The sequence below is a fragment of the Rattus norvegicus genome, chromosome 20 (assembly GCF_021556685.1).
Source record: "Rattus norvegicus strain SHRSP/BbbUtx chromosome 20, alternate assembly SHRSP_T2T, whole genome shotgun sequence".
Taxonomy (NCBI): domain Eukaryota; kingdom Metazoa; phylum Chordata; class Mammalia; order Rodentia; family Muridae; genus Rattus; species Rattus norvegicus.
Genome location: NC_141553.1, coordinates 15,341,509 through 15,361,150, shown reverse-complemented (window position 1 = coordinate 15,361,150; position 19,642 = coordinate 15,341,509). Strand labels below are relative to the sequence as shown.

The 19,642-nt window shown below is 37.1% G+C and overlaps 1 protein-coding gene and 1 long non-coding RNA gene across 7 annotated transcripts in view; one reads left to right on the top strand and one right to left on the bottom strand.

Annotated features, from left to right (window-relative positions):
- The window catches only part of Pcdh15 (protocadherin related 15), an 827,095-nt gene that overhangs the window by 237,066 nt on the left and 570,387 nt on the right, over positions 1 to 19,642 (top strand). The gene's annotated exons all lie outside the window — the stretch shown is intronic.
- On the bottom strand, positions 970 to 19,340 carry LOC108349009 (uncharacterized). The gene is made up of 3 exons (XR_015645997.1): positions 19,227 to 19,340; positions 11,821 to 11,975; positions 970 to 1,242 (listed from the first exon to the last, which is right to left on the bottom strand). It is a non-coding gene; the product is annotated as an uncharacterized LOC108349009 (long non-coding RNA).

Genomic DNA, 19,642 nt, shown 5'->3' with positions numbered 1-19,642 from the left:
CTCTTGTTCCTTGTCCTCAGAGGCTGTATGCGTGATTTGGGTTACTCTGAAAATCAAGCTGTCAATTTTCCTCAAAGGACAGAGAGAATATGGAATGGGTTAAAACCTTCACCTTTCAATAGAGTATAGAAACCAACACTGGGCAGGCTCTTAGTGACCACTTGACAAGAACAATAATTCCACAACGATTTGAAATGCTTTACTTTTAAAGTGCCTCCCACAGTCATCTTTAAAACAAATGGTTATTTGGCAAATAATTCTACAGAGGATGGCTGCAGTATTTCAACTGCATGTAGCTTTCTAATGTAGATCGAGCAATACTAAGAAAGTGGCTATATCAATCTATGAGCACTTTAGAAAAACCACTATATCATATATGTGTGTGTGTGTGTGTGTGCATATATATATATATATATATATATATATATATATACACTACATTATTCCAGAAGGTACAATTCAAGCAAACAATGCATACCTCTCTTTTAGGCAAATAAAGGAATCTCCTAACTGCAGTGTTTTCAGCAATAAAAAAAATGGTTTTGGATATTTTTATCCAGTGTATTGCTGAAGTACTTTCAGCTATACGAATGACCTTATTAAATAGAACATGGAAACATATCAAAATATGATATCCAACAGGCTTTTTTATTTCTCCTCTCTTTGAGGTTACAACACAATTACATCATTTATCCCTCTCCTTCCTCCCTTTAAACTTTCCTATATACTCATCCTTTCTCTCTCTCTCTCTCTCTCTCTATCTATCTATCTATCTATCTATCTATCTCTCTCTTTATATCCCCGTTTTCCATTAATTGAGATATATATATATATATATTCCTAAATATAACTAGTTCCTCGTATATATGATTTCTGGGCTGATCATTTAGTATTGGATAAACAGTTGGTTTGGCAACGCACTCTTTCTTAAATCTACCAGAACTACTTGCCGTTAGTGATCAGAGATAAGATTTATTTATTTATTTATTATTTATTTGTTTGTTTATTTATTTATTTATTAGGAGATGGAGCTATTGGGTGGCTTGTTCATTTTTGTTGGTTGGTTTTAGTCAGTCTGTTTTTTTTTCCTTTCTGAATCTGTATTTTTCTGCCTTTTTGTGGTAGATTTGCTTCTCAGTCTCCAGTAGTTGAGGTGATTATCACTGAACTGCTTCTTCATTACCATTTTCCAAGCCAGTCTCTTGCTTTTCCTGTTTTTTTTTTCTCCTCTCTTATTTGCGTCTGAAAAAAAAAGCATAAAAAATGCACAACCGTGATTTTACCTATAAATATTTATATAGTCAAGTGGGTTGCCAATCAAAATCAAGTTATCCACATATCAACATTTCTACCTTCAACTTCTCATCAGCATGGCTATCATGGAAAACATATGAAGATGGATGCTTGCTTGTGTTTTTTTCTTCTTCTAAGCAACCTGAGTAAACACACACTATATGACTCATTATTTTAGGTGTACAGTCATTTCTATAGATCACTTCAAACTGTAATTCTAGATATTTCCAGGCATTTTTTTCTGTGATACATAGAATTGTACTGGGGATGTGTCAAGGTGAAAATAGTCCAAACCATTTATACGTGTGCTGGTAGAGGTAGATACCAGCAAGAAGACTGGAAATGCTGGTGAAATGGGGGAGGCATATGCTGAATACAGCCCTGAATGATAAGACTGATGATGTGAGGTGTGCATTTAGAAACCCATTACTACTCACGGGATAAGCAAATTCAGACTTCTCAATAGAGGGTGAGTGCTAATTTCAAGAAGTAAAAAATTAATGGAGGAGACAGCAGATGACTGACACCTCATGTGTTTGTGTGCATGTAGAAGAGGGATTCTGTCTGATTGTATGCATCTGCATTATTGTGAACCTATAGAAGAGAAATTGTTACCAAGTGTATGTGTTCATGTTAGTCAACGAAGTGAAGGTCTTTGATGTTATCAATTTCCCAACAGGTCCATCGATGTTAAACTCATCTAGCAGCATTTAGTACAGACAGCCATTCTCCTTCCCATCTGTCAGCAGTCTCTCAATTAAGAGGTCAAGCAAACAGTCACATGGCATCACAGAGTATCTTTTGAACATATCAGCTCTACTAACAACAAAGCAGATACAGGAACTACACTAAGTTGAAGAGTTTGGCCCAGTGATGTCACTACCTCAGGTAGCAAGTAGTTAACAGACGAGGTGATCATGGATATTTTGAATCAAAATTAACACAGAGTGACTGGAAGTTGGGCAAGGTGGTGGCATCAAAAGTAACCACTGATTGACTAAATCATGTGGTCTCCAAAACGTTGCTAATGCAGAGGTAAAATTTGATTCAAGTGGAGCTACGTCCCAGATAAATACTTGTCTTCACTCTGTTTGGTAAGATGATCATCTTTTCTGATACATGTCTTAACAGATATGTTCAAAAATGTACTCAGTTTGCGATTTGGCTTAAGACTATGGACTGGCAAGGTCTACACATGAATGAAGAAAAACTACAAGTCAGTGACCTACAGAGTTAATTTATGTCCTTAACAGTATATTTAGGGATCTGGAGACACTGCCAACAGTCAGCCTCAAGGTTCAGAATAACCTCTCAGTAGCAGGTAATTGAAATGTTGCCCTCCAAAATGTCACAGTGACCATCTCAAGTGTAGTTGATTTCTGTTGAATGAATGAACATAATTTCATGTTTATTTTTATATTTTATCTGTTGTAGTTAATTTATGCCCCTATTGGACTTTCTGTCCTGTAATGATGAGTGAATATTAAAAAAATAATTTATATTAGTTGAACAGCATTTTTGATGTTTTGAATCTTATTACCTTCTAAATAATGTCTCAAAGTGGGTGGGTTCCTGGAAACTGATACCATTTATTTTTATCTACAAAAATCGTTGTATTTTATGTCATATACAACTGTTTCAGGATGTTGAAAAAACTCCAAATATTTCTCTTTATTTTCATTTTTTAACTAGCCATCAATATTTTTTACTTTCCTTTTTTGCAGTCAAAATTATTTAAAATTTATGAACACATGTAAAGAAGGCTAAAATATCAACTATTTAAAAGTACAAAGCATGAAATTTTAAGCTGCTGACCTTATGTATTTCCCTGATTAGAAATCACTATATCATAGAAAAAGGCTTTTATTTTATTTTATTTTATTTTATTATATTTATGGCTGTTAAAAATTGAGCATTTTTTATGATGCTTTCTTAACAGGATAAAAAGATTCTTGGAACTCTGGTTTTAAATACATGCTATTTAATTACTGTTGCCCTGATGTTAGATTTTCTAAATAGCAATGTAGATTTATCATATCTGCTTTTGATTTAAATATTGATGTTTGAAAATACTAGCTAAAATTAAGATTACAGGAAAGTGTGCCTTTTGTATTCTTTGACAGAATTTCTGTGATACTGCAATCATTGTTTCCACATGTGAGAAAAATGTCTTATTATATAAATAGATCATGTCACTGTGTTTGTATTAACAAAGAGTTTTATGTGAAGACATAAAACTCAGTCTATAAGCCACGGTCTAGGAGAATATTTAGCTATTTTTCCTATAGGCTAAGAGTACATTTGACCTTTAAAAATGAGAATATCAGGGTCCTTTCTGGTATTAGATTACAACTACAAGAGACAGAGGTGGGTCTATGACATTACATGGCTACAATCCCAGAATGTGTTTGAAACAGTATAGGCATTCAACATCTGCATTCCCGTTCAGACGCTCATTAACATGACCTCAAAACCCACAAACACTCTTCAGCTATCACCAAAGTGAACAGAACTTGCCTATTTACTCAGTATTAGCCAGGCCTGTGCCATTTTACAAAATTAGCCCATTAACATTTATTTTTACATTCTTACTCTTCCCACCCTCATAGCCCACTTTGTATAAGGCTCCTACCCTCCCATATACAAGACATAAAGACAATTGACTACAAGCATATAACACAGAATGCCTATCAGTCACATGGTATAGATCTCTCCTTCTAAAATATATAAGAAGAGACCTTTACTCTGATGTATGGTCCAGATCTATGCACAGAACCCTTGCTATGCTGTCTGTCTTTCTGCCTATGGGTCTATACTGAACTTGTGCCCTGTAAGACATACTGAAATCTACCAGTACCAAACTATAAGCTCACCACTGTCACTTCATGTGCGACTCCCTCATTATGACAAGGATAGAAAGTCAATCAGCATGGCATGTGGATAATACAGTAGGGACACAGAACTCCCTGTCCTCCTCAGGTGTGGCAGCCACTGCGTCTTTTCAAAATCAAAAGTAATTCTCTGTAATGGTACAGAAGATACGGCTTTCTTCTCAAATCCTAGAGAATATATTACTTTCATAGGGTGAGCATGCTAACCGGAGGGAAAAGCTATACTTCTCTTCAGAGCACCTACCACCGTACTGCTGGCTTTCTACAAAGTAGAGCGCATCCTCACTTACAGACAGAGGTAGAACAGGAATGTAGCAAGAACAGAGAGCATGGCTCACCATGGCATTCTATGTAAGCTCAATCCATACATACCACTTCTTCAACAGCTTCTGAGTGCATTCAACTTTCTGGCGGGCAGGTGTTAACAGTTGAGGTTGTGTCTGAACCAGTAATTGGCCAACAGTCAGTTGTCAACAGCCAGTGACGCTGTTTGGGTGGCTATAGAAAAAGTTAGGATGTAGGACCTAGCTGGTAGACTTGAGTATCCAGTGGTAGCCTTACTTGGTATACCTTGGCCCTGTTTCTGGCCTGATCTGCCAAGATTGAAGGAACTGTGACCGCTTGCTCCTGCCACAGTCATTTCAGCATACCTTCTCATCTATGGAAGACTGGGTCAGAGTCTCAGTGGAGCAACAGAGTAAGCTATGCATAAAGCTGGACAGTAAGCCACAAATTGCAATGAAGACTCTAAATTATCAGAAATGCAAGGAACAAGGAACAAGGGAAACTTCAGTTACCATGTAGAGCTGGCCTAGGGGGAAATCATAAGTCCTTCAAAAGATGGAGGCCTAAAAGTAGAGCTAGACAAGTACATTACAGTCAGAGTTTTGTGTCTATACTGCTGGGTTTCATTTAACATATATATATATATATATATGTTAAATATATATGTTATATATGTGTTAGTGTGTGTATGTGTATGCATATATGAACATATATACATATATATCACAAGCACACATACACATATTTCTATGTCATAAGCTTCTCATTGTTCTTCCTTCATCCATTGGAATTGGGACTTTTATCACAATTTAAATTTTTTTTTTATTCTGTAGGGGCTCACAACTAGAGGTTGCCTTGAGTTTAGGAAGAGGCTTTGACATTTGGATTATGTTGATACTTCTGAGGTGACAGAGAATCTTAAGGATTGACTGACTGCATTTGCATTATGACAGGGCCATGAGCCCAGAGACGCCTGGGTCTGAGATGCTCCACATAGGCTCATGTGTTTGGAACACTTGTTTCTCATCCGGTGGGGCTATTTCGGGAGTCTGTAGAATATTGGAAACACAGTGCCTGCCTGGGAAAAAGCACTGGGGTGGGCCTTGAGGATCACAGTCTGTTTGTAGCCAGAACTGTCTGCATTCTTCATGCCTTCCCCACCCTAAAACTCTGGGCCAAAGGAATCCTTTCCCTTTTAAGATGTTTCTATTGGGTATTCTATTCTGACCATGGGAAAACAAGCTTAGTCTGTGACCACAAACTGAATTATAATGGTAAACTTGTGACTAACGATAAAATATTTATTTCCAATAAGGGGCCATCATAAGCCAGAAGCTCTTTCACAAAATGAGAGTGACAGACACTAGCTACCAAGACCTAAGCATTGGCTGTCTAGGCCTGGCAAAGAATATCTATGCATGTTAACATTGTGGAATGCGCGGGTTCACAGAGTGCTGTTTCCAAGGAAAAGAGAAATCTTTTAAGAAGTCATGTCGTAATATACACATGAACCAAAAGGCATATGAGTGCAGCCAGAAAAATGATCAATAAAAGGAAACGCATTTGCTTTTATGTAGTGGGGCTTGAAGCCCAGATAACCAAATTACTAGTGGCATAAGTTCGGAAATGAATTGACTATTTTAACTATAAAATGGGAAATGCAATGTTTGTCTTGGGCGATTACTCTGAGGCCCAGAGGAAAGGAGACCACCCGCTGTGTTCTTGGTGCCCATTCTGTGCTTTATTGTGATAAAACATTGATTTAGCATTTCCTTCTGCAGGAGCAGGACTGGTACTTATCTAGAGAGAGCCCTGTCTGAACATTCTGAACTCCTCATACACTTAATTTACATGTAATGAAGTTGGGACGGAAAGGGGGAAAGACCAAAGATGCTCTAGATGACGGTGTGCTAAAAAAGGATTAACCTCCTATTTGTAGAGAACAGAGGGTTACGTTTTAAACATTGGTGTTTCCGTCTTGCTCACTGTTTCAGAGGCTAATCGTCTCTGACCTTGTCTGTATCATGGATAATAATCAGCTTCATGCTTTCATGAGATGCACAATTTGGGTAAAATGCATAAAATTCATTATAAATCTTATTACATAAACATAACACAATGAATATTAGCAGAGACTTTCCATTTCATGTCCTATGTCTTATCACCTGAAGGAAGGCGCTTTCAGAATGAATACATTCTCCGAAAACCAAAGATTAGAGTATATAATCCCACTACAAAAAAAATGTAAACTGGGAAATTTTATGTTTATAATATGCCAGGGTAAACTTTATGTATACATTCGCGTGTGTTTTCATACTGTATATACAAATGAAAGTGTTTTATTGTGCTAATTAAAAGAGAACCCTGTTAAGTAAAAAAATGATAAAAGCATATGCGAGTAACGGGTGAGGTCATTAAAATGCCTTGCCAACACAAAACACAGAACAAATTTACCCTTAATATATGGTGAATTAAAGGAAACAATCTGGCCATTTTCTTTATAGGCATGAAAAAAAGCAATGAATTATTAACTTTTTTATTATGAAATGAATCCTAATAAATCGTGATCCAGAATTATGTCCTTATTAAGAAAAGGTCTATGGCAATCCAGAAAAAAAAAATACACATTGCTTGTTCTTTTTGATCAAACTGAATAAGTATGTTTTTCGACTTTAAAATTCTATCTCCTATGTTTAGCTCTATATATGTGTTTGTTTCCAAACACCGGTGTACAGCCGTTAAGATAAGGCAGAAGCTGTTCTCCTCTGTGTCATTTTCCCTCTCTCCCCTCTGTGGAAGTTCTGTTGCAGCGTTGCAGCGTGTTGCTGACTTAGCAAATGTCTGTGCATCCTGCCCGTACTTTATTCGCAAGCCTCAATGGTTTTCTAGTTCCAGCTCGAAGAGCAGATAACAGCAACTTACAGTTCAGTGGACTTTAGGGAAAAAAAGATATCTGAGGAATATCTCTTTCTTAGACTATTATACTCAAAGGTGCTAATCATCAGCTTTTAAAATTTAGAGACCAGTGGTCATACATTATGGGATTCATTTTCTCGGTGAAAATTAGTGTTAAGTTCAGGCATCCATTATACCTAGAAGTACTTCGTTGCAAAACAGTATCCCAAAGATTAAAAGTTTTCCTCATAAATTTGTAGATAACCCAATTTTACCAAAAATCGAAATATACAATGACATCATATTTTCTTCCTAATTTAGTTTTTATTGAATGTATTATAGGTAATGCAATTCCTTTAAACTACTTATCAGTATTGGGACTTAATAGAAACTAGAAAAAAATGGTTTTCAATGGGATGCATGAAATATTTCAATGTGGTTTGTTTAGAATGAGGGAAATCCATTGCATTAAAATCCCAATATTCTCCCAGGATGATAAGTACCCAGCATATAAATCTTTATGGAACATTCTCATGTCAAGGAGTGAATATTTAACTGGTAGGTGAAAGATTAAGCAAGGTGGGACAGTCAAAGGACAACAGGGACCCATGGAAGATTAGTGGCAGGAAAATTCCTGCCAGGTGCCAATACAGAGTTTCTTTGAAGTAAACTAGGATTATGTAAGATAATTATCCAAGACTGTTGACCTAGCATCCTTCTAAAGATAACTGGAATCATGACGCCTAGAAGTTATATGAATTACACTTTCTGTGTAACAAACAGGTTTGTTACACAAATCAAATAATTTGAGGTTTGCTCTTTGATATATACAACGGAAAAAAAAACCTATGGAGTCAGTCATATGCATTTTGAAAGATCACTGCATGACCTCTCTGCCCTGTCCCCAAGGACTAGAATTATAATCACGTGCCACTTTAATTTCTGTGTTATTTAAGTAGATGATGAAACATACAGCAATTCTTTTTTTTTTTTCAATTTCCCCTCAAATATGTGCTATGGTGTCTGTCTCATCTCTATTCTTTAGCTCTCAAGATTCCTTCAACTTTCCTTGTAACTACCAAATCCTAACATTTTGGGGTTTGCAATCTAGCTCTAGACTTGTCCTTTCTGATAAAGGAGGAAGTGTAAAAGTCATGAAGGCTGTGGTAATTAGCTTCCCATCATGTTAACAAATGCCAGAGGTTGTAAGTTGATGTTTTGCAGGTGAAGGCAGACACAGATAAAACGAGGCCTGTCATTGGCCAAGAAGGAAGGGAGGCGGGAACAAAGTTTTAGAAAGGGAGGGAGAAGCAGAAAGGAGAGAGGCAACCTGGAGGCGGACATAAACGATTCTTACCATGCTTCTCTACATATATACAGATTGTTATGAATATTTCTTAAGGGACGGATTTCTATAGGTCAGTTTATCTTATCTAGATGGGCGGTTTATATCGTTATCCTTTGGTTGTGAGTTTATTGTGTGGACGTATTGTGGGTTGAGAATTAAACATATAAATCTGATTGTTAAGTTGCAGCATATTGAGCCATGATTTCACTGGGTAGGTGGGAGTTTAGACCTTAACTACCAGGGGGCGGTTGCTGCGAGTGAGGGCAGAGTCCGTGGCAGGGAGCAACGTCAGGGCAGCCTCTGCTGGACTTCTAGAGCCCTGATTTTAGATTAGTTCTACATGGTACCGGAAGAGCAGTGTGGCAAGGTGCCATCCTGGAACGGCTCGCGGACCGCCTGCATCAGAGAGCCCTTAAGGGCAGCATGGAGCCACTGAGATGAATTATTGTTAGTTCTAGATGGCCCTACAGTGCGGGAACTTACACCAGGGAGTGACCGCCTGGGTCAGAGCATACCAAGGGGCCAGCCTGGAGCAGTGACACGCTGGAACCAACTACCACAGAGATACCCCGCAGTGCCATGTGGCCATACGGTGCTGGCACTAGCACGGGATAAAAGATTTAGAACTTTTTAGAATATTTACCGCAACATGAGGTAAATCAGTATAAAAAGAGGAAAGGTTCACTTGCGTCCACTGCTTCAGAAGTATTTGTCCATGTTCTGTTACAGCACTTGGGTTCCTGTGTTGAGGGAGTAGGCCACGGCAGGCCCAAGTAGTGGAGACAAAGTCTCATGTCATGGTGGTCAGAAAACAAAGAGAAAGAAGAGACTGAGGTCCCATATCCCCTTTAGAGACATGACCCCCAAGTACTAACTCCTTTCTACCTGGTTCTACCTCGAAAAGGTTTCAACACCATCCAACACCAGCATAGGCTGTTGGATAAGCTTTTGACATATAGGCCTTCAAAGAATACCTACTCTAGAAGAAACATTTTTTAATGAAGTATTCCATCCTCCCATCCATTTAGCACTTGTAGGCTCACACGACTTGTCCAGTTAATTCATCCCACGTAAGAGCATCAAAGAGTGGCCTATATCCAAGGAAGCATGCGTCTCCTTCACACGGATGAATCGCGCCAGTCTCTCATCACATTTAAACCACTGCGTCTCTACCTGAATCAGAAGGGTGAAGAATCTGCATTCCATTCATATATCATGATAGAACATGAAAACAAACCGTGGAGGTACCAAACCTAAGATGGTTTGGTACATTCCAACAAAAACATAGGCCCATTTTTGCTGAGTCAACTAGTGGGGTTTTGGTTGGTTGGTTTTTTATTTTGTGTGTGTGTGTGTGTGTGTGTGTGTGTGTGTGTGTGTGTGTGTGTGCTTCTGTCAAAAAAAATCTTTAAAATCTATTTTAATAAAGAAAATCTATTGTGGAGCACAATGGCAAAGTGACTCAGATATACAAAACACATACATTCCCGTTTTATTATAAGTAAAAATATTTAAAATATCTGAATTAAATTTCTGTGACAAATTAAGATAAAAGTTACAGGCGATGATACAACCAGCAACTGGCAAGACTCTAACTGTTAGCAGGTCTTCATATTACACATCACTGAGGGGTTACATTCAGAAACAAGGAAAGCATCCTATTCATACGTTCTCTTATTTCACTGGCCATGCTCCTGGCTTCATTGTATCAGCTGCTGATAGGACAACACACAAAATTACCTTTGGAGAAAGTGCATTGCTGTCCTGATAAAGAATGGAGTTTAACACCAAGGAAGGGCAGAGAGAGCTTTCTTAGCGTGACCTGTCTTTTCTTTTACCATAACTCCGCTGTTTGAAAATGGTTATACAAGGGGTTGGGAAGAATTACAAAACACACATGTTTTAAGGATGTTATTTCGATGACAGGAATAATCATGGTGTCATCTACATTCTTTTAAATTCTCCCATCAACTTTCTTATTGGAGACGAAGTTAACTATGATATTTAATACTCAAAAAGCCAGTTAACTCTCTTCATCTGTAGAAGTGGTGATACAACCCAGGGGTTCACAGACACTCAATACATGTCCCACCATTAAGCTCCTAAAAACCACTTGTCTGGAGTCATTTCCCCAAATGATTAATTTTATTGATGGGGACATTCTAAACAGTTTCCTTTATCAAGCAATCATGAGTAAAAGAAAGAAGAGAAAATATAGCTGTATTTCAAACCTTCCAAGATCATCTCCATCTTTCTCATCAATAGTCAGAGGACAGCTTGAACAGACAACCTTTGCAGAAAACCCAAGAAATAAGATGAAAAGAAGAGAAGTCTATAATGTGCTTCTACTCTACTTCCAAGACAAGACCTTCTGAGATTTGCTGACTGTTTATCCGCGGTGGGATGTGTTACACGTATTTTGCTAATTACTGAAATGAACACCTACCTCCTGACATATTATGTTTATTGGTACTTGATCGTGAGAGTAAGATAAAGATAATGTATGAAACAGACATAGCCACAGCTATAAAGCTAATAATACTCTACGCTGTCATGTAAGGAGAGCACTGTTGCTTTACCAAGTATGTTGCCCCTGGTCTATGATCCTTCTAGAAATTTTACTTTGAAAAAGGTATATTGAAATAACTGAGACCTGAAATCCCGCCTTTCTGTCTAACAGCCAAGTGTGTTTCACTCGAATGTTGTAGCACAACTCTTTTCTATGCCCTCTTATCTCTTACTTCTGTATCCAGAGACAAATGTTTGTTGAAGACATGGCTTGCCTCACTAGTATTTAAGGGGGGGGAGGGTTAGCCTTTCCTTTTGCATCTAAGATACACACCTTATTTTCTGCTCCAACTTCCACAGCAGGAGTAGAAATAGATTAAACTGAAAAAAAAATATTAGAAAATTCTAAGGGGTGGATATTACTTTACAATTGATCATTAGGGCAAATGTAGTGTAAACTTCTGTTATCATGTAGTTCTATAACCAACTTTTCCCACATAGGTAAATTAGATTTTTAGTCAGTTAAAAAGAGGTTTTTTAATGATTTTGAAATTGTGTATTTTGAAGATTAAGTATTACTCAAAATGGGAAAATCTTTACCGTATACATGCTCACGATAAAAGCAACCTTCCAACTCTTCCAACTGCCTTGACATTTCCAAAGAGCATTGCCCAACTCCGTCTCCTCTCCCTCCTTCTGTGCATTCATGTCCTGTCACCTTCTTCCTTTTCCTCGTTCTTCTCTCTGAAAATGGACTTTGAAGTGGTAAAGCAGGGTTTGAAAACGTTATCAGACCTATTGGTAAGAGATAAAAATAGAACTACACTTCTTTCCAACTGCACGAAGTTGTCTCTTTCCTTACATAGCAGAGAAATGTACGGAACGTTTCTTTCACAACTCCCCATGAACCCACGTTTTATTTAGCATCTATTCTGCCCATGTGATTCTGGGACCATGTCTATGTCACAGTTCAAATTTCTTTAAACCGCATACAGAGACTATTGAGGAAAGAAATAAGGAATTTGAAAACCATATGCTTACATCTGGACTTTTACTCGTATCACTTGTGTAAAGAAATCTCTTTTATTTTCCATTGGAGCAGATGTAGATAGTATTTTGCCAGTGATTTTTTTAAATTTAAAATATTCAAAATGCTTGTCGTTTATAACACAGCGATTATTAAAGTCTTGACATTCAGTTTCAAACTTGTCCAACTAAGGGTCTTATTCTTTCTCTCATGACCTGAAAGATGTCTGATGAACTGCCCCGTGGAGGTGTGCAGCCATCAGTTTTATTACCTGTATCATTTTGATATCTATCTACAGAAAAGAATGACATTGCTAAGCCACCTTCCGTGTGTGTGTGTGTGTGTGTGCACCCTTGTAAACATTTATACTTTGCTGAATATACAGTATTGTCACTAAGAAAATAATGCTCTGAACACAGAGATCTAAAAATGTAGCATACTCAGTACAGCTAAGAGCAAGCCATCTGAAATCTTGTAAAAAAAAATGTAGGTACCAGTGCGTTACTATATATTTTTATAGTATATAAAATCACGTTAGACAATTATATGCATATTATATGTTTCTACATACTTTTATAGTATATAGTAACTATTTTGACTTTAGTGAATCTATATAAAATCTAATTTCCTAATTTTATACTGTTACCAACCTGTGTGTTCAATAAACCTAGAAAGCAAGTGAGATGGGAAATCATCAGTAATGATGGTCAAGGTTTCAAATTTGATTACAATTGTTTTCTTCAGGTAACACATTTCAGAAGATTTAGGGATGGATGGAAAAAACTCGCTGACAGATTCCACTATATGTCAGAGTTGTTTGTTTGTTTGTTTTTTTTAATTTTTCATCTTTAATATAAATTGAAGACACAACATCTACTGGTGCTAATTTAGGAAGACACACTAAGAGATACATGGATATTAGCCGTCAAGCTTCTCTACTCTAAGCTCCTCAGTGTTCTGAAATTAGACGGTGCAGAAGCTGACACATGATTTTGGTACACCATGACTTTGAGCTTAATCTCCAGGATTAGACTGCTAATCCGTATCATATCCCAGTTATTAAGCTAAGCATTTCTCAGAATCAGCCGTTGTTATTCTCCTCACCTGATACTAGGGGTGAGTAAAGAAATATAAGTTGAGACAATGCCCAGATTCACATCCCTCACACAGGGTGAGAGAAGAGAAATCCAGCCAAGTCCTTTACACTTCTTCCCAATTCTTGAGTTCTCTTCAGGAACCAAATGAAAACTGTAGCCTAACATTGACTGTAGTTGGGTGGTTTTTTTTTTCTACTGTTACTTTATTCTGAAATCCTGGAAGTATCTAGCTTGTTAAAGCCTATTTTCTTTTAAAGTCTTTTGCTTTGGACTTTTATTAAATATGAAAAAATAAATAAGTGCAAATTTTCCCTGTTGAAGACAGAATTTTATGACTTAAGTTTGTTTATTAGAGAAGCAAACACATAGGAAAAATGTCAGATCTTCTGTTAAGGGGATGTCTTAATTACTTTGCTGTTACTGTGCTAACTCACCATGATCAAGTCAACTAATGGAAGAAAGAGTTCATTGGCTTATGTTTCAGAGCATGAATCCATGACTATCATAGCTGAAAACATGGTAGAAGGCAAACAGGTATAATATGGGAGTGGTTTCCATGGACTATTGCAACTTCAAACCCCAATGCCAGGGATTCACCTCCTCCCACAAAGCTACATCTACTTATCATTCAAAATGTTCTACCAACTAGGGCCCAAGCATTCCAACATGTGGCTATGTGGGGACCATTCTTATTCAAACCACCACCTGAGGAAATGCTTGCCATCAAGATCTCAATAAGTTTGGTCGTGTTTTCTAAGGGTCTAGAGAACACAAGGGTTCGTATTTCTATAGAGCACAGAGTCTGAGGAATCTTAAAAATCTTAAAATAACTCTTTCTCTCTCTCTCTCTTCCTCACCCCCCTCCTCTCCATCTTTATGTGTGTTTGTGTGTGTCTGTGTCTGTGTGTGTGTGTGTGAGATTGTGTGTATTTGCGTGTATGTATGTGTAAGAGTGTGTTGGTGTGTGTGAATCCCTCTCTCTTCCTCCCCCTGTTCCTTCCCCCATTATATTAGATGATTATATGCATATTATATGTTTCTGGAATTTTATATACCATAGATTTATAAATAGATATTTTATATGAACAAAACAATCTTAGAGTATATTTCATTTAAGATTATTTTATTCCGAATAGTGCTAAAGACCTATAAGAAATGTAGAGGTGTTCAAACAAACATATAGCATTACTATTTCATTACTATTCTTACTAGGTCAAAAGTATGGATTCACGTGTTTTTCTCTGCAATTGAACTGTTGTAGTCAAAAGAAAAATACCCTGTAAATTATATTCTATATTTAAGATTAGTGTTGGAAAATAACACCAACAAGTGATCCAAGACTGACCCATTTGATGAAACAGTAGCTGGAAAAGAACAATACTAAAGATTGGCTTGACCTCTATTTGACCAAGAGGAAAAATGGTACTTTAAATAAATATAAGGAACAGAATCATTCTAAGGTATGTTCTCTCAAAAGTGAGAACGTTTATAAGAAGAACAAATCAATCCATATAAACAGGCTGCTGTCCCGACTGACTGACTAATCTGACTATGTGGAGTTAAAAACTGTCATTTATCTCCTATTAAACCCAGCAGCATAGAGCAAGTTTATATTATCATTCGCATAAGAAAAATTCTAGTCTGCTTTATTACTGTTTTGCAGAATCGATCCCACACTCACCAACACTAATTAGTTATACAATATGAAGTTGCGTGCCCTGAAATCATATTTACACAACCCACGCTAAATAGGTTGTGATTATATATTTATGCAGAAAACAATAATCAAAAATAGTCTATTGATGTAAGAGAATATGATAGGGGGCATGGAGACTTGAAGGGGGGTGGAGGGAGGACAGAGATGAGAAACATTATAATTACATTTAAATTAATTTTTAAATAGTATAAAATGGAGTTCCATTGTATTGACTCTTCAAAGAATTAATAAAGGACATTATTACAAAATAATTTCTTTATATTTTTACTCTATACTTTGTGGGACTTATTTTCTCATTTTTACTGTAGTTTATAAGTATTTCACACTATATGCGTTCGTCATATTTATCTCCCCCAACTCCTTCCTGGTTTACTCCCCCTGTCCTACTCACCCTATGTCCTTTTTCCTCGTTGTTATTTAAGCAATAGAGTCCAATTTGTGCTACCCATATATACTTGAATGTGTAGCCTTCCACTGAGTGTGGTCAATCTATTACACCAATATTGTTAAAGAATACTGACTCTTCCTCTCCCAATAACTACTCATCTAGACATTGAACTTCATGCCCACTTTCCTTTCTATGCTAGACCTGACAAAAATGAGTTTATAAATGTAACTGTAGTTTTGTACCTTGAAAACACTATTCGTGGCTTTTACAATCTTTCCAACTTTTTTTCTACAATGATCACCAAGAACTGAGAGTAGGGGAATGATATAAGTGTACCATTGAGAGATGAAAATTCTTCAGATCTAGGATTGGTTCTTGGGCCAATAAAGCACTAGCTATGGATTTCAATTTGTGATATATAGTTGTTAACAACATAGTGTTTGTGCCATCGTTGCACCTCTGGGCATGTCTTGCTAGTGCAGTCATTATTGTAGCCCATAGGGTTCACAGTTGGCTAAGAGTGAGGATTCCTTTTCTCCTCCTGCAGCATTTATAGCACCTTCTAGCCCCATGAAAGCTAGCCTGTAGGGATGTAGGTCCTGTGTCGATAGCAGTTTGATTTCCCCATGTTCTGGGACTCCTCTGTGTGTACGGTCTGTCTATTATGTTCTGGACAGGAAGCAAGAGAACTCACTGGCAATTACCTGTTTTATTTGTGGGTCTGTGGTTCTTGTGAGTCAATGGCAAAAACCTTTAAAAGAGATAACCCAGTGCTGAGACAGAGCTGTATATTTATAAGAGTATAGTGACCGGTGCTGACATTGTGCTTGTCCCCTCATTATAGGATAACTCTTCTTATTTGTTTATCTGTACATATTTTAAGAAGCCTTTTATATTAGTATATTTGCATATGATACCTCTACCCTTCCTACAGATGTGCCACCCCAATTTAACCCTTCTGTTCCATGATTTTCCCTTCACCCTTTGCACCATTATAATCTGTTTCCTCTCTCTTGCAACCTATACTGCCATGGCCCCTTACTAATTTCCTGATCTTTATGAGTGTTCCAAAATGAAAGACATACATTTAAAGATTTAAAGCCAACAACCAAAGCTAAGATTTAAAAACAACAACAACCACCAAAAGGAAACAAAAAACAAAAAACAAAAAAATGTGACTTTTGTTTTTCTGATTTTGGGTTACCTCACTCACAATAAGTGTTTCCAGTTCCATTCATTTGCCTGTTAATGCATGAATTTTATTTAACAGCAGAGTTCCATTGAATAAATACATCACGTTTCATTTTTCATTCAGTAGTTGATGAACAACTAATCTCTTCCATTCCCTGGCTATTATGACTTAGGGTATGTGCCCTAGTACAGCTGGGAAATGTCATAAATCTACTTCTAGCTTTTGGGGGAAGCTCTACACTGATTCTATACTTTCCACACCAGTTCGCATTGTCACTAACAGTGGGTACGTGCTCCTCCTTTCCCACAGAGGTGCCAGCATTTGTTGTCATTTGTTTTAGGGTTTGTTTTTTAATCTTAGTCATTTTGACTGAGATAAAAATGAAATCACAAAATAATGTTAATTTTCATTTCCCTTGATGCCTAAGGATATTGATCATTTTAAAAAATATTTTTCATATGTTTGTATTTCACATTATGAACTCTCAGACTAGTTCCATGCCCCATTTTTTAATTGGAGTCTTTTCTCCCACTTCAGTTATTCTTTTTTGAAATCTTAATATATGTTCATTGCTAACTTCATGTCAGATTTATAGCTGATAAATATTTTCCCATTGTGTAGGCTACCTTTTCCCTGAAATAATGGTGTCCTTTGATGTAACAGACTATTTAAGTTTCATAAGGTCATGTGTATTCATTTTTGGTCTTAATGCCTGTGTTCCTGGGGTCCTGATTAAAAAGTGCATTCCTGTGTCATTGAGTTCAAGCATTTTACCAAATTTCTTCTCTATCACATCTAGGGTATTACATTTTATGTTGAAATCCTTGACTAGCCACTTGAAGTTGAGTTTTGTGCAAGGCGGACAATAAGGGTAAAGTTTCATCCACATATAACTATCCAATTTGAACAGCAACATTTATTCAAGATTCTCTCCTTTCTTCAATGCATACTCTTGTCATCTTGTGGAAAATCAGGTTGATGTAGGGGTGTAGGCTTACATATTAGTCCTCAAGTCTCTTATTAATCAACCAATCCAGCATGTTATGAGAAAACTGATTCTTTAAAAAAAATAAGACGAGGGCTTGAAGAGGTATCAATGGGTATGAGTGTTTTTGGTACAAATATGAAGATGTGACTTTAAATTCAAGGAAACATTGAATAGTTGGGTACGTAACCAGAATCATTAATATAGTGCTCCTATAGCAAGAAGGGAGATTAAAAATGTATACTCTCTGGAGGTTCACAAGCCAGCTCACCGTGGGTATAAAGTGAACTCAAAAATGATACAAGATAATGACAATGACCTAAAGCTTTCTCTGCTCACCCCTGTTATTCTGCTGCATATGCAAGTCTTTACTCATACAAAGAAACACAGCAAGGTACTGCACACATGAAGAAAATGTGAAATTATCTTTAGATGGTTTCTTTTCAAATCTAGTAAAATGGATGCAGCTTACCAAAAATCCAAACTATAAATTTACTCTGATTTTTTTTGGAGGAGGATTCAATTAAACTTAGTCCTGACATCCACCAGTGATGTGAGCAGAGGATAATGCATTTTGTAAAAGTCAATGTATTCACAGCTAAGGAAATGGGGGAAATGAACATTTGGTGGCCAAAGGTATCTTCTAATGTAAGAGATGAGTATACTTAACCTTAACACAAGTGTAACTAGTGAACTACTCATTGCAAATGGAATGATTCAAAACCTTAATAAGTTTTAATTTCTGAAAAGGTAAAAATAGCAACTGTTGGTAGATTTCAAATATCTAGTATGTTTATCGTAAACATTCTTCTATATACTGTTATATATTTCCAGGTCACATGATGGAGATACTAAAGGAACCATTTTGACCCTTTGTCTATGTAGTTATTATTTTCCTAAGCAGTTGCCTTTCTGCCTGAAGTTTCAAGAAACCAGCCAAGCATTGACTAAGTTGTCTAGGCGAACGTCTGTGGTAGTCACTGACCACATGTATTGTAGGGTGTCATTAGAAGTCAACTGGAAGAGCAAAGTCAACAAGTACACCCAAATCACCAACTGGAATTTACAGTGGCAGGATGGGATGCTTCACGTTCTCCCATGCAACTATGAACATAGAATTCTACTGGTATCTTTACCATTGTCTCTAAAGTCCTAAGATGCTGAAAAGCATTTCAAGATCTTAGTAGCCAGGGTAGGCCTTGAGATTATTTTTTAAATCATATTTATGTACAAAAGGGCTATCATGTTTCAGAACTGCAATCACTCATGAGAGTGTGCCCTACAGAGAAGGTTGACTGGATTTTGTTTTTAAACATATGTTTTAGAACTCGTGCTCTATACAATTCAAAAATACGTTAACTTCATGATGCTTTCCAGTCTCTCTTCTCATGAATCTATCACGGTCCATGTCCAGCAATGGGCTAACCACCATCTAGCCTCATAGACATGGGCTCAAGTGGCCTCTATTCTTATTTTTCATGGAGCAGAAGCAAGATTCCTCCTAGACAAAGTGCAAAATGTGGCACGTGACATGTGCTTTGGTTTCTTTTCATAATTTTGGTATGCTTAATTCTCTGTTTTCCTCAATGTGCAACTTTACCTCACCGTGATGTTCAGTTTGCAGAAGAAAACCTGGCTCAGTTGTTCTATTGAAGAGCAGATTCCCTCAGGATTCACCTCAGAAACCCTTTCTCCACCATACTCAGTGAATAGATTTTTTTTTTATATTGTAGGTCACAGAGAAAATGGAACTTCCTGACATTCCGTGACTTAGAGAATGTTATTACTCAGACACCGTGGTACTTTATGAGAATTCCTGGCAGCTATTGCTTCTACTTTATTCCAAAACCATATAGAGAAAAAAATCTCTGGCAATGAGGCAATGAAGGGGGGACTATGTCTCCTATTGTGTTTTACAGTCCCCACCTGGCCTCAGCCCATGTGATTACTTGTGCACTATAGGTCTCTTGTTGGAGCATTTTCTGTCTGGCCTTGATATTGGTGTCTTGGGTATTG